Consider the following 14,444-nt stretch of genomic DNA (forward strand, 5'->3'; position numbering starts at 1 on the left):
GCAATCACGCTCTGGTCCGCGGCAAAACAATCAATCTGAGATTGCATGAATGAGGTGGTCTCGGCTTGATTGAAACAAACTTTAAAGCAGATCAATTGTAGTAAGAAAGCAATGTGAACTAGGCTATATCACAGTGTATTATGGATATGTAATAGGCATATATGGCTATATGAAGAGAGAATAACGAGTAGGACAGGATGTCATCATTCCTATCATAGATGTACGTTTCATGCCAAATATGAAAGTGAAGCTTGCTGAACTAGTAATTAGAGCTGCTTATCCATTAGATAAATGGACTAAACTATGTATAAGAAAGTCTTACCTCTGATTTATAATTGGTGTCGTCATCTTTCAAAACTTTACTTTTCACTCTGACCAATGAGTTAACTCGCACGTGACGTTTTGGTCCGTTAGAAACTCGATCCCAAAGCTATCCCAAAATGTTTCTTCTATGATATTGCTGTGAAAAGCTGTTTTGGAACCTTTATTGTTAAGAGTGTAGTTCAGAATGGTTCTGTAAATATTTAAAGTGTTAGATTTAGTAATTATGCAGGTGTTTTTTTTTTTTATTCAAAGTGATGCACAACTGAGGAGTACAAGTCAGGCAAATAAAAAGAAGTGCTCGTACTACAAAGTTTCAGATGTCATTCAATACAGAAAAAGGATTTTCTTGTGCCATTAGAAGATAAGGCTGGGCAATTAATCAAGGGCACTTTTCATGTGCATTTTGTCAGCAAAGCCGGTCCATGTAAATTTCAAGTCATAGTTCACTGACAAGTTAGCCAAATCACGTTCATAATCAAAGATGATTTTACAATCAATGACATTTAATTACATGTTTTTACTCCAAACGCACTTCATAACTTCATATCATAACAGTCGAGTGTTTGAAATAAATTCTTCTGTGTAGCGATTCAGTAGTTGTGTGGTTTAATAATCGAAAGCAGTTTAATCTTCTGTTTATAATGAAATGTTACACTGATTTCCTGGGTTTCTTCTTAAGGAAGATTTATACTTCTGCCTCAAGCGTGCGTGCTCTGGCACAGCCTTCGCGCGGTTGCATAGCCCTCGTCGTGGCAGACGTGCACCTCTCCAAAAATGTATCTACACGTTGCAACGATGCGTATCGCTGAGTCTGATGAGTGTGGGCGGGACTGTGAATCGTGCAAACCCATTAGAGCGAGTGTTTACATGTGTCGAGTCCCATAAAGAAGCTCCAGGTGGATAGTTTTGTTTTGTGTTTACCTAATGACTAAAGTTCACGTCTAGTGGTTCCCACATCATAAAGAGCGAGTTTCAGTTACTTGTACAGTTACTTGGTAGCGTTCAGAAAAAAACAAAACACCAGTGAAGAAACTCAACACAGAGGAACATGAAATCCTCACTGCCAGCTAGCGTTTCGAAAGTGTTACTGTATTGCAGAGCCACACAACAAATAGTCTAAAAAAGTATAAATGTATGGCATTCGGCGTCGCTGACGTGCACCTTTTAAAAAATGTAACTACACGTCGCAATGACGTGTAACGTAAGCTCTGTGATTGGTCAGCTTGGTATCGCTGACGAGTTTGGGCGGGACCGAGAGCCGCGTGAATGGTGCCAGCCTGATGGAGCGATTGTTTACAAGTGTGGAGTTCTGTGAAGGAGCTCCGGATGGACAGTTTTGTTTTGTGTTTACCTCATAGTTAAAGTTATTGCACGTCCGCCGGGTCCTGCCTCAAAATGAGCGAGTTTGAGCCACTTGTACATCCCGGAAGTGTTCAGGAAAACAAAACAGCAGCGAAAAAACTCGACACAGAGGAACATTTACACCTCACTGCCAACTAGCGTTTTGGAAGTGTTAATGCAGACCAACAGAGACAGCGCGCAGAAGTATAAATGCACAGCTGCGCGTGTTGCATGCGCTGTGGGTTACGCCGGTCACTTGACGCAGAAGTATAAACCAGGCTTAAGGCTAGGGCCGTGGGTCACGGCAGTCACTCAACGCAGAAGTATAAATCAGCCTGTAGGTGTGTATTTGGAGCTTTGGTCTTCAGAGATTTACTACTGATCACAGAACCATGCAAATGTGCATGACTTAAGATTTTGCCTAATCATAGTTATGATTTCATTTCTATTTATCCCCCGGCCCTAATGGAAGAGATAAGTTTTCATCTGTCTGTTGAATATTCTGTATGATCTAGAAAAGGCAGGGAAGATCATTTCACAACCAAAGAATATCAAGCATGAATGTTCAGGAAGAGATCATGTACATTTTTGTGGTGGTACTATGAAGCAACTCTCACTTCTGGAGCGGATGTAGAGCTGTATGATTGACTATAAGTAAAAGGGTGCAGAATCGGTGGTTGCTCTGTATTGATACAAGTTGTAACTGGAAGCTGTCAGTGCGAAGATAAAGATGTAGTATGGGCTATTCTGAAGTCATTGAATATCTAAAGTCTGAATCATTTGAGGAAGTTTGATTGCACATGAAGGAATCTCAGCCAGTAGTGTGTTCCTAATAAGATTAAGGGCCTGAACGTAATGTTTTGCTGTCTATGTTCCATCCTGATGTTGTCTACACAGTGTGGTCTTTAAAGTTACACTTGGTAAGTAACTGATCAAGGAGGCAAAGTTAGTTCGTATCATCAGCAGTATTCTTTCAGTGTTTAAAGACCGACCTTAGTCAAATCATTTCTAAGTTAATAAATCTTACCGTACGTTAATATCACTACAATATTATGGAGTGAAATCTGCTGTAAATGCTGCTCTCTGAGTGTAAACATACAAGCATCGTCGTGGAGGATTTTCGGCACATTTTGTGACAGAAATAACACACACGGCTTTCTGGTGCTACATTCCGAGTGCATCTAAGTTACAGAGAAATGCAGAGGGTTTTTTACTCTCATTCGTCATGCGGTAACAAACATTGCATGAAAAATACACGCTTCCAGCAGCTCCTCAAATCAAATATTAAATAAAAAAATTCCTGAATGGAAGAGCCAAACTGCAGTTAAAGTCCACCATTTAATAATTTGTAAATTAATTCAATTACTGATGTCCATTTAAACACAAAGTGACTGTCTTTCTCCTCTGCGTATGTGTGTTTGTTTTTCCTCTGTGAAAGTCAGCGCGTGCCCAAACCGACACTTATTTTTATGCAAATGTTTTCGGACCTTCCCCCTTTCCCTCCTACGACACTCCCCCCTAAACAGAGCTGGACACACCTGACTTTTTCCAAAGTAGAGGTGTGAAAAAACTCTGCTGAAACCACTTTCTGTCACTTAAAAAAATGCTATACCTATGTTTTGTATGGCATGAATTTGACCAATCAGCATGCTTGTTTCACAGGTATGTTATGCCCTTTCATGTCAGCATGAAATCAAAATATATTCTTATTTTTAGATGTATACTCAACCTGCAGTCTGTGTGGGTCCTAATGCCCCAGAATAGTGACGGGGACGCTATACTGCTCAGTGAGCGCCGTCTTTCGGATGAGATGTTAAACCGAGGTCCCGACTCTCTGTGGCCGTTAAAAATCCCAGGATGTCCTTCGAAAAAGAGTAGGGGTTTAACCCCGGCATCCTGGCCAAATCTGCCCACTGGCCTCTGTCCATCATGGTTTCCTAACCCTCCCCATATTCCAATTGACTTCATCTCTGTCTCCTCTTTACCAATCAGCTGGTGTGTGGTGTGCTGTCTGGCGCAAAAATGGCTGCCGTCGCGTCATCCAGGTGGATGCTGCACACTGGTGGTGGATGAGGAGATCCCCCACTCATCGTGTAAAGTGATTTGAGTGCCCATAAAAGCGGTATATAAATGTAAGGAATTATTATTATTATTATTATTATTATTATTATTATATTGCTTGTTATAAATGTTTATCGGTGCACTTTTGTAAAAAATAGTTTTGCCATCATAATCTTTAATCAAATACCATAAACTTCCCCCCCCCCCTCGTAATGTCTTTTCACTTTTGGTCACATGATGGAATGCCTTTAGGGCGAGGCTATCAATACTTTAGGGTGGAGCTATCAGTGCGGGTATCTTTTTCTGCCCTGCCTTCTGAAGGCAGTGGTTTGAACAAATATGATATGATTTTATCTGTAAAATGTAGCTCCTTGTTTACCATCCGACATCTGAAAACATTCATCTTCTGCAGACAATGTTGACGGTGATTCAGGTGGACAGAAAAATCCTCCACAGCTGAGTGCAAACTGTCATTCAAATCTTCCTCCATTTTCCCTCATCAACGTTTATCTTCCTACAATCCAATCAGTTCCCTAAGAATTAAACCATGCACCGACCTTACATTTTTTCAGAAACCTTTTTAATCAGTTGTACATCACAATAGGGGAAGAAAGGACAAACGTAGCTTCAGTTTCATGCCGACTTTAAGAGTGTAGTATTATCTGACATAGCAACTGAAATAAGGTACAGATTTGCCGCCTTTGCTACCCACCGTGTGGCTGACCTTAGCAGTGTTTAGACAGATGTGTTGGTACAGACTATAAAGATGGTTATCACATGCTGCGGAACTCCCCGAGGGCTCTAGACAGAGTCGATTGGATGGGTTATTCCCCTCAACAACCTCTTTGACGGAGGTCTCTTCAGCTCTTACCGTCTCTCTGTAAGTAACGGTGGTCTTTAGTCATGTTTCAAGAACTTTAAACAGAGCTGTTTGCAGGTTCCTGTCTATCCTGAAGTTTAGTGTGAATAAAACAAAGTGGTTTTACTTTAGGAAGTATACTTCTTAAACATCTTATTTACAGGAAAAATGAATTGTTAGATTTTTTTTTTTTAAATGGACAACAAATCTTTGTATAAATAGCTGATTGTATGGGTCCCATTAAAATGACTAGATTTCTTAGCATTATCTTAGCATTAGCAGTACCAGTAGTATCTGCAGAGAATTTAACATCAGTATTTCATATTGTATGTCATTTTAGAGCTCCGGTTTCCCCTACAAGTCCAAAGACATGGGGTACAGTTGAATTGGGTAGGCTAAATCATCCATAGTGTATGTATGTGTGCGAATGAGTGTGTAGGGGTTTCCCAGTGATGGGTTGCGGCTGAAAGGGCATCCGCTGTGTAAAAACATATGCTGGATAAGTTGGAGGGTTATTCCGCTGTAGTGACCCCAGATTAATAAAGGGACTAAGCCAAAAAGAAAAAGAATGATTGAATGAACGTCAGTTTAGAGTTCTTAGTGCAAATTCATTATAGCAACATTTTGTGCTCATCCAATGTCGTCCTTCAGTCTTTGGTAAAGGTTTTGGCTGCATTTTAAACTCAGTAAGTACTGTTTGTAATGTAGTCAAATGTTTACAATACAAGCGCAGCCATTAAGAGGTCATTTCTGGTTGATGTCAGAATACCAGTATTTTGGAATGCATGTGTGGATAGTTTTTTCCGGAAAAATTCTGTAACGTCCTTGCCTGTGTGAACAATGCTTTTTTTAATTTACCAGTAAAGTCGTTCTGGAAATTTACCGGTATCACTGTTTGAATAGGGCTTTTGTTTCTGTTCCTCCAGTGTTTTTATCTCGCGATTTGAACATGTACGATTTATAATTCGTCATACAGCACCTTTTTTGCATGCTCCAGTCCTGACTGATACTTCTTCTGTAGTATGCTGTTTGAACCAATCATAGTGCAGCGAGCCTAAACAGAGCGCGAGAACATGAGCCTGAGCTTAATGACAAATAGCCTAAACAGGGATGATAAGTTCAGGAGGACTGTTGAGGTACATCAATGTGTGGTGTGGGAGATAAATTTGTAATGACAAACTAACAGAACATTGCTGCATCTCTGATATAAGTTATTTATGGAGAAAATTTGAATCCACTGGATGTTTGGGTGTTCTGTGTTGATCTGAGGTGCGCCTGGAATGCACTGAAGTAGGTTTCAGATTCATACTGTAAAACATCTGTGTGAGTCGAAATCGTAATTAAAACCGAAATCATAATGTTGTTCAAGAAAAATGGTTTCTTTTGCCCATATCACACAGCCCTAATTCCCCTATTCATTTAGGTAGGATTTTGGTCTTGGATGAACTGCCTGGGCATGTTTTTTTAATTTACCAGTAAAGTCGTTCTGGAAATTTACCGGTATCACTGTTTGAATAGGGCTTTTGTTTCTGTTCCTCCAGTGTTTTTAACTCGCGATTTGAACATGTTCGATTTATAATTCGTCATACAGCACCTTTTTTGCATGCTCCAGTCCTGACTGATACTTCTTCTGTAGTATGCTGTTTGAACCAATCATAATGCAGCGAGCCTAAACAGAGCGCAAGAACATGAGCCTGAGCTTAATGACAAATAGCCTAAACAGGGATGATAAGTTCAGGAGGACTGTTGAGGTACATCAACGTGCAGTGTGGGAGATAAATTTGGATACTAGAAGGCTGACGTATCGCAGATAATTTGTAAGACCTGTCAGTCACATAGCACATCTAAAAGCATGTGGGAAGTGCAATCATGTCGCTTCCTTCAGCATTTTTTAATGCGCTTTGCGCATTAATGTGGTTTGTCGTTGCTCAGAGACCATTTCTTAATGGATGACAAACTAACAAAACATTGCTGCATCTCTGATATAAGTTATTTATGGAGAAAATTTAAATCCACTGGATGTTTGGGTGTTCTGTGTTGATCTGAGGTGCGCCTGGAATACACTGAAGCAGGTTTCAGATTCATACTGTAAAACATCTGTGTGAGTCGAAATCGTGATTAAAATCGAAATCACAATGTTGTTCAAGAAAAATGGTTTCTTTTGCCCATATCACACAGCCCTAATTCCCCCATTCATTTAGGTAGGATTTTGGTCTTGGATGAACTGCCTGGGCGTGTTGCAAATATGACTGCCGAGTGAACTGAATTTCCTTGGAAGGGACTTTAATATGGCTAAAGTCAACAGGGTAACGGTTTAGCAGCGTGTTTAGCTAGTATTTTGAGCAAATCCCTTCCAATCCTTCCACTGATTTATACAGCGTACGCGTATGCTCCAGCTTGGCTGAAACCAACGCTGATGTGCACCTCTCAAAAAATGTAAAAAATACGCGTCGCACCTATGTGTAGTGCAAGCTCTGTGATTAGTCTGCTTGGTATTGCTGACAAGTGTGGGTGGTGCAGAGAGCCACGAGCCAGATACAGCGTGTGTTTACAAGTGTCGAGTCCCGTAAAGGAGCTCCTGTTGGAAACTTTTGTTTTGTGTTCACCTTATGATTAACATTTTTGCACGTTTGTGAGTTTTAGCTACTTGTACATTAAGGTAGCATTTAGAAAAAAACAAAACACCCGCGAAGAAACAATGCAGAGGAACATAAAAACTTCACTGAAGCTAGCTTTTTGAAAGTGTTATTGCAGACCAACACAACAGCGCTGAAGTATAAATGCGCAGCAACACGCAAGGTATGCACCTTGGGTCACATCGATTGAGTATAAACCAGCCTTAAATAGAACATAAGCTTTGTCCTATAATGAACATATGCTTTGTCCTATAATGAGGTTGGCTTTCTCTCCTGTAATGAAATCACAATAAAGTTTAAAGTAATCAAACTAAACCTGCCAAGTATGAACACAATCTCACTTGAAGGTGTTTAGTTTCTCTGAAATGAAACTCTTGTTTATTTTTATTTTTATATTTAATTTTGGCAGAAGTGGGGAACCATGGTGCCGTTTACACTAGTGCGTTTTCGGTTTAAATGTTTTTACCTGGCATCTATACTACTCCAGTGTCTTTGACCCACAAAAAAAAGAGCGCTTCAAAATTACTGAAGACCCTATTTAAATAAAGAAATGCTGCTGTTAGTAAAAAAATATTGATAAATGACGATACTGAAATATTTAGATCATACTATCTTGCTTTTAGTTGGTATTGATACTAGCTTTGCTGTCTTGCATTCTCTCTTTTTACCAGCAGGGAGATTTAATCATGTTAATATTAGGATTTTAACGCTTTTCCTTCAGAAAATAAGATGAGATTGCTCTCTTCTTTTTTTTTTTTTTTGTAATTTATTGGGGTTTGGACTTAAGGACTGCTGATGTACCTAATACAAGCAGTATTTGTTTGTTATATTTTTCCCATTTTTTACTTAATTTGCATACTTTTATTGTTGCAGAATTTGTTTCCCACAGTGTCACGATTACCAGCGATCATTACCCATAAGATCGCTGGTTTGCACCTACAATAACCATGGACTACAAATCCGCCATTTCTGGACTACATATTCATACATGCACTCCGGTCACACTCACACATGCTTCCTCATCTAGACTGATTACATTCACACCACCTGAGGTTTGTCAGAGACTGATTAACACACACTATTTAAGCCAGTGGTTCTCAAAGTGGGGGTCGGGACCCCCCGAGGGGTCACGGGACAATGGAAACGGGTCGTCTGGTGATTTCCAAAAATCTATAAATTTTTAATAAACCATAGGAATTACTATATTCTATCCATAATCCATAGTCGTTTATAGTTACTATATACTACTGCAGGGATGGCCAACCCTGTTCCTGGAGAGCCACCTTCCTGCAGATTTCAGTAGCAACCCATCTCAAACACACCTGTCTGTAATTATCACATGGTGTTCAGGTCCAAATTAATTGGTTCAGGTGTGTTTGATATGGGTTGCAACTGAAATCTGCAGGAAGGTGGCTCTCCGGGAACAGGGTTGGCCACCCCTGCGCTACTGTATGTAGTTACTATAGTAGATTATGGTTACTAGTTTTATTTAGTTGCAACCCCTGGGGTAATTACATAATGTTAGAGACACAGCATTAGCATCAGATGCAGCACATTGATTTTACAACACCAGGTTAAACTTTCTGGCACATTTACAGCACTGACATACATTAAAATAAATTAAACAGACTTGGGTCTGTTGTTGTGAGTGCGCCATTGCAAGCAAGATTTCTGTATTTATAACCACCTCAGAAGATATTGGGGGTCGCAGGCTAAAACGTTTGGGAACCCCTGATTTAAGCCACACATTCACCCCTTCAGTTTGCAGAGTCTTGTTATGTCACAGCAGCAATACAACGCGTTTCCCAGTCTTGTTAACTTGTGTACCGACCGTTAGCCTTGTTAGCCTCTTTGTCTTTGCCTGCCGCCTGCCTTTCTGACCTCTTGCCTGTATTCGACTGTGATTCTGGATTGTCCTCACACACCTGTTTGCACCCGTATTTATCACTGCTTGCCTGACTGTGAATAAACCTGCATATTGGATCTTACCTCAGTTGTTGGTGTTACTCCCCGTCATTACACACAGTATTTAAAATGGTATCGAATACCAATAATTTTCAAGGTATTGTACCGAAGTTGGAAATTTCAATATTGTGACCAAACTAGCTGCTATTCCTTTCTGGATTGACATACTAAAACTGAAACATTTTAAAATGGCTGTCCACAATTGCTCTCTCACTGGTCTACTAAATAATTTTTTTATTGTGTCGTCTCAAATGACTATTGCATATTTGGTTGATGGCAAGAACAGAGAGGGTCCAATGCTTTTAAATGGGCTCACCTAACTCCACCCCTACCCCTAACCCTACCCCTCAGTGGACAGTGACGTCAGTAGCTCCATTTGAGTGCATTGTGTCTGACATTGCATCGCTGAGTGATGCAATCTCAGCATGCATCAAAAAGGCTGCATCCAGATACTATTGAGTACAGATGTCACAAAATATGCACATGTTGAAAGGTCACATATCATGTATTTTATGTTGTATAATGTGAACGAAGATGGTTTTTTGAAAAACAATAGAATGTTTTTAATCTAAAATACTTTAATTTAATTCATTAATATTTACAATATTACAATTTAATATTTATAATTAATACATTTTAGTTTTTTTAAATGTTAGTATCAGTATTGTTAGATTTTAAGATTTCTATAAGCTAGTGTGCACCAAAACAGTGACAAAACTCACATTTAAAATATATAACACTGATATAAACATGTAAAGCTTGTAGTTTGTCACTTCCACCTAAATGGATCAACGGTTTTATTCACGTCACCTCATACTACTCATCTATTCATAACCAATCAAATGCTCTCTAGTATTTGATGTGCCCCGCCCCCTTTAGGACGCTTCTCATTTGAACTCTTTGAGGATTGAAGAGTGGTGGGTAAAGCACATTTGTTTTAGGGAAAAAGGGAGGAGCTACACTATGCCCCACCCTCTCTTCATGTTTCGGTTGAGATTACGTCAAAACATCAAATGAAAATTGACATTTCAAAGCACTTCACAGGACCTTCATGCCAAAAAAGGCACTCGTGTAAACCAAACACCAATTTTAGCACATTACTTTATAAGTTATAAGTTATAAAGTAAATATATTACTTTATATTATAAGTTTTGTGTTCATGAGTTACTATAGGCATCAAAAAGCTTTGCCTAGCATAATTTCTGCTCTTTTGATGAAGGGGTTGTCTAGGTGGTTATCTGTGTGGTTGTTTTTAATCTTTAGGCTTTCATGTGCATTCCATGTGTGTGAAGAGATAACACAGAACATCAGATCAGAGAGCGAGTGCACCTAGTTATTTAGAGCACGAATAGCTGATGTTTTCTTTCTGTCTTTCTTTCTCCCAGCTGTTTATCGCTCTGGATGATCATCGTGTGTTTGTGTTTGTTTATTTCAGGTGTTCCAGCAGAGTGAGTGCTAACAGGTGCTGCGGTCGTGGGCTCTCAGCAGGTAAGTCTATTTAAAGCTCTTTCACACAGCGAGTCCCTCACTTGAACCTTGACTCGTGACACCTTTTTTTTTTTTTTTTGCTCAGAGCACCGCGAGACGTGCCCTCAGAGTGAAACCTGTGGTTATGTTTGATTAGAGATGATTTTTAATGTTTATGAGGCATTGATATTACTGATTGTGGTGAATGCTGATGGTAATTCAGTGTATGAAAATTAGATTATTGTCTTTGAAAATGATTAAGGGTGCTTTCACACCTCGACTTTTGTTTCAGAACCTGGTGCCCAGTTAGCGTGGTTCGTTTGGCATATGTGAGCCTGTATGATTTTGACAATCATGACAAAACAATCGGTGCTAGATTGCCTGAATGAGGTGGTCTTGGCTCTATTAAAACGAACGCTTGAGAGGATTGTTTGCAATGACAAAGCAATTCAATCCAACAAACTAATGAACCAGGCTAAAGTGTATTATGAATTTGCAATAGGGATATATTTGCTGTATGAAGAGAGAATTATGAGTAGGAGGGGATGTCATTCCTACCAGTAAACGACGAGTCTTCGCTGAGGCCAGCTTCCAGTCTCCACTGCTGAGACTGCAGCTCTGCACAAGACTTTTGGCCAGCGGAGAAATAAAATGGTCGTGCCGAACTGAGTCTGGTTCTCTCAAGGTTTTTTTTTTCTTCACTCTCCTATTGGTGAAGTTTTTTTTCCCTCTCCGCTGTCGCCACTGGCTTGCATGGTTCAGGATCTGAAAAGCTACTCATCGATGAATTTGCTCTTCAGTGTTTGGACTCTCAATAATGACATCAAACCACACTGAACTGAGCTAAACTGAACTGAACTTATACACTAAAATCTGAACTACCCTGATCCAGTTACTATGACCATTTATGTGAAGCTGCTTTGACACAATCTACGTTGTAAAAGCGATATACAAATAAAGCTGAATTGAATTGAATTAAATGTGCATTTCACATCAAATACAGAAGTGAAAGCATGCTAAACTATTATCGAGAGCTGTTTAACACTGGGTAATTTCTTGGTTCTTGGTTTACTTGAACACAGTCACAGGTCTTTAAAAAAGCTTCCGATTGAAAACCTTTCACTATATTAGGGTTACAGTTTTGCGCAGTCTAAAAAAAAAAATGTGGTGGCTGGTTATTATAATCCCATCTTGACATTGCAGATCTTGCGATGTGGCTATTGCAAATTCACACATTGTGATATTGATGCTAAACATTATATTGTACAGCACTAATTCTGACCATTTTTGAGTCACAACTTGTAATATCACTTTAGACGTTTTTGTGTTGCTAAAAAATGCCTGGTTCCACACAATTCCTTCATATTGTCTCAACGCAAAACAATTAAGTTAACGTAATTCTCTTTACAAATTTAGGTGGATTAAACTTTTTACAATTTTTGTATTATTTTTCTGTCTTTTTCTTTGCATTAAAAATTGTATTTGTATTGCTTAAGGTGTAGGGATAGGAAGATTAATCGATATGTATCGATACGCGGTCATGCGCGTGCACGATGCGAGTGCATCGGTTGAGCAGCAGAGGATGAATGAAATTTTGGAAGCAAATCGAGATGCATCGGTTTTTGCGAGATGCATCGGTTTTTCCAAGATACAGCTTATATTTTTAATATAGAATGTATTTTTTATTTATTAACAAGTGTTGTCAACCTATTTTTGGCGCATAATTTAATCGACCTACATAAAGTATGCATTAGCAACGGATTTGCGGATGTGTACACTTACACTACAACTCAGTGTATCAGGTGTGCGGATGAAGCTAGTGGTGCGCCCTCAGAAAGCGCGAGAAGCAAAACAAACATTTTATTCCCCACTGAGTTTTAAATCTAAAGTATGGCAACATTATGGATTTAAGGATGGACGACTTGATAGGACAGATGCAATTTGCAAAATGTGCCGCGCATCTGTAAAATACGCGGGCAGTACGACTATCTTGAAGCGGTGCCACGGTGTTGTTGTGAAAGCATCTTCCAGTGTTCCTGCATCCCCGGCTTTCGCACTGCTTCAACTGTAGCTACCAGCTCCAAAAGTGGTGAGAAAAGCATTGCAAGTTTTTTTTCCATGCGCAACAGTTTTGTGCGCTCTATGCCAATAACGGATGTTATTGCATTGTTCATCTGCAAAGATATTCAGCCTAGTGTCACGGAGAACGAAGGTTTTAAACACCTCCGCCTGTTAATTTTTATTTAATTATAATAATAATAATAATAAATAATAATAATGATAAAAATAATGGGTGTCACGGTGGCACAGTGGGTAGTTTGACCACCTTACAGCAAGAAGATTGCTGGTTTGTTATATTTTTATAAGCCTGTTGTTTACAGTGACAGTGATGTTTCAAAGCAGCATAACACTGCTAGTTCACGACCTTAAGTTTTGAATATTCAGTGGCAAAATATATCTTTGTAAAATTTGTTTTCATAGTTGAAAGGTTAAATCACAATTCTTGTTGTGCAATAGTAAACCTTTATGTTGAAAGACTGCAAATATATATATTTTAATATATATTGCACTTATACATTCTGTTTATCTTGAAAATATCTTGAAATAATATGTACTATATGTTCTAAAATGGCCCTCTACTGTAAACTGACACTCTGGCTCAGAAAGAAAAGCCAGTTTGTAAAAAAAGTCTTGGTTTTGCTTGGTTAATAAATAATCAAACTCATTCAATGGCACAGCATCCTCTTTCACATAATCTCATAAACTTGATCTAATTAGTTAGTGCTGAAATATCGCATTGTATCGTGATATGGGTGTGAATCGTATCGTGTTGCATCGCAATATGTCACAAATGTATCGCTAATATATCGTATCGTATTCTTTGTATCGAGATGCGTATCGGATCGGCATTATAGCTTAGATGCCCAACCCTATTAAGGTGATATATTAACTTCTTTGCTGAGTGTGATGCACCTTGCATACTAATAAAGCATTTTTGCAGAAGTAGATGGAGCTGATGGAAATGCAAAGGCCTGAGTATCTAAAATGACCTTTAGCTCTGCAGCTAAACTTCTCGTGTGCAGAGATGGGTTGAAACTGAACAGAATATTTGCAGTTGAGAAGTCTTGCGCTTTTAATGTTGTGCAGAGTTTGTAGAAGAAGAGGAAGTATGTTTGGGTGCAGCCGCCAGAGGACTAGAGAATGATTGACAAATGACGAATTCCCCTAAGCTCCACCTGTTAATATCAGCTGTGTATAAATTCTTGAGGCAGTTGTTGCACACCACCTATATGTAATTCTTGCATTGCATTGAGGAGAACAGAATTCTGTTAATTGAATCATTCATTTGAATCTCATAAATTACTAATATTTTTGACATTGAAGAAAACTCTCTCCTGACCTTTTTTATTAAACATGCATGGAATTAATGAAATAATATTCCAGCACAACATAAGTTTTTATAACATTAGTTTATCTGAAAATGAGCAGTTGTTTGGACTGTTGGACAAGTGTCGAAGTGTGTCTTTTTCAGAGGAAATGACATGTATGCAGTGCAGTCACCACGACCTGGCGAGATGTTTTACGGTCCTGGAACAGGAATCGCTGACGGCTGTAATGACCACAAAACCCAAAAACCATTAGTTTACATCCTGGCCTTGCCGTTTTTTCTGAGCTCTAGTGATTAATTTAACATCGCTGAGAAAGAGTGATGACTGCGCATCCCTGAGCATTAGCGTATTTTACAGGACTGCGGAGAAACGACGGTTAAAATGCTTGGATTACACTTTCTG

At 39.1% G+C, this 14,444-nt stretch overlaps 1 protein-coding gene across 37 annotated transcripts in view; it reads left to right on the top strand.

Annotated features, from left to right (window-relative positions):
* Window positions 1-14,444, top strand: part of add3a (adducin 3 (gamma) a) — a 213,164-nt gene that overhangs the window by 55,144 nt on the left and 143,576 nt on the right. For all 37 annotated transcript variants that reach the window (XR_015521215.1, XR_015521216.1, XM_087302851.1 and 34 more), the window contains one exon: window positions 10,622-10,674. The gene's annotated coding sequence lies outside the window, so the exon portion shown is untranslated. The remainder of the gene's footprint in view (window positions 1-10,621; window positions 10,675-14,444) is intronic.

This window comes from Danio rerio, chromosome 22 (genome assembly GCF_052040795.2).
Source record: "Danio rerio strain M-AB ecotype USA chromosome 22, GRCz13ab, whole genome shotgun sequence".
Taxonomy (NCBI): Eukaryota; Metazoa; Chordata; class Actinopteri; order Cypriniformes; family Danionidae; genus Danio; species Danio rerio.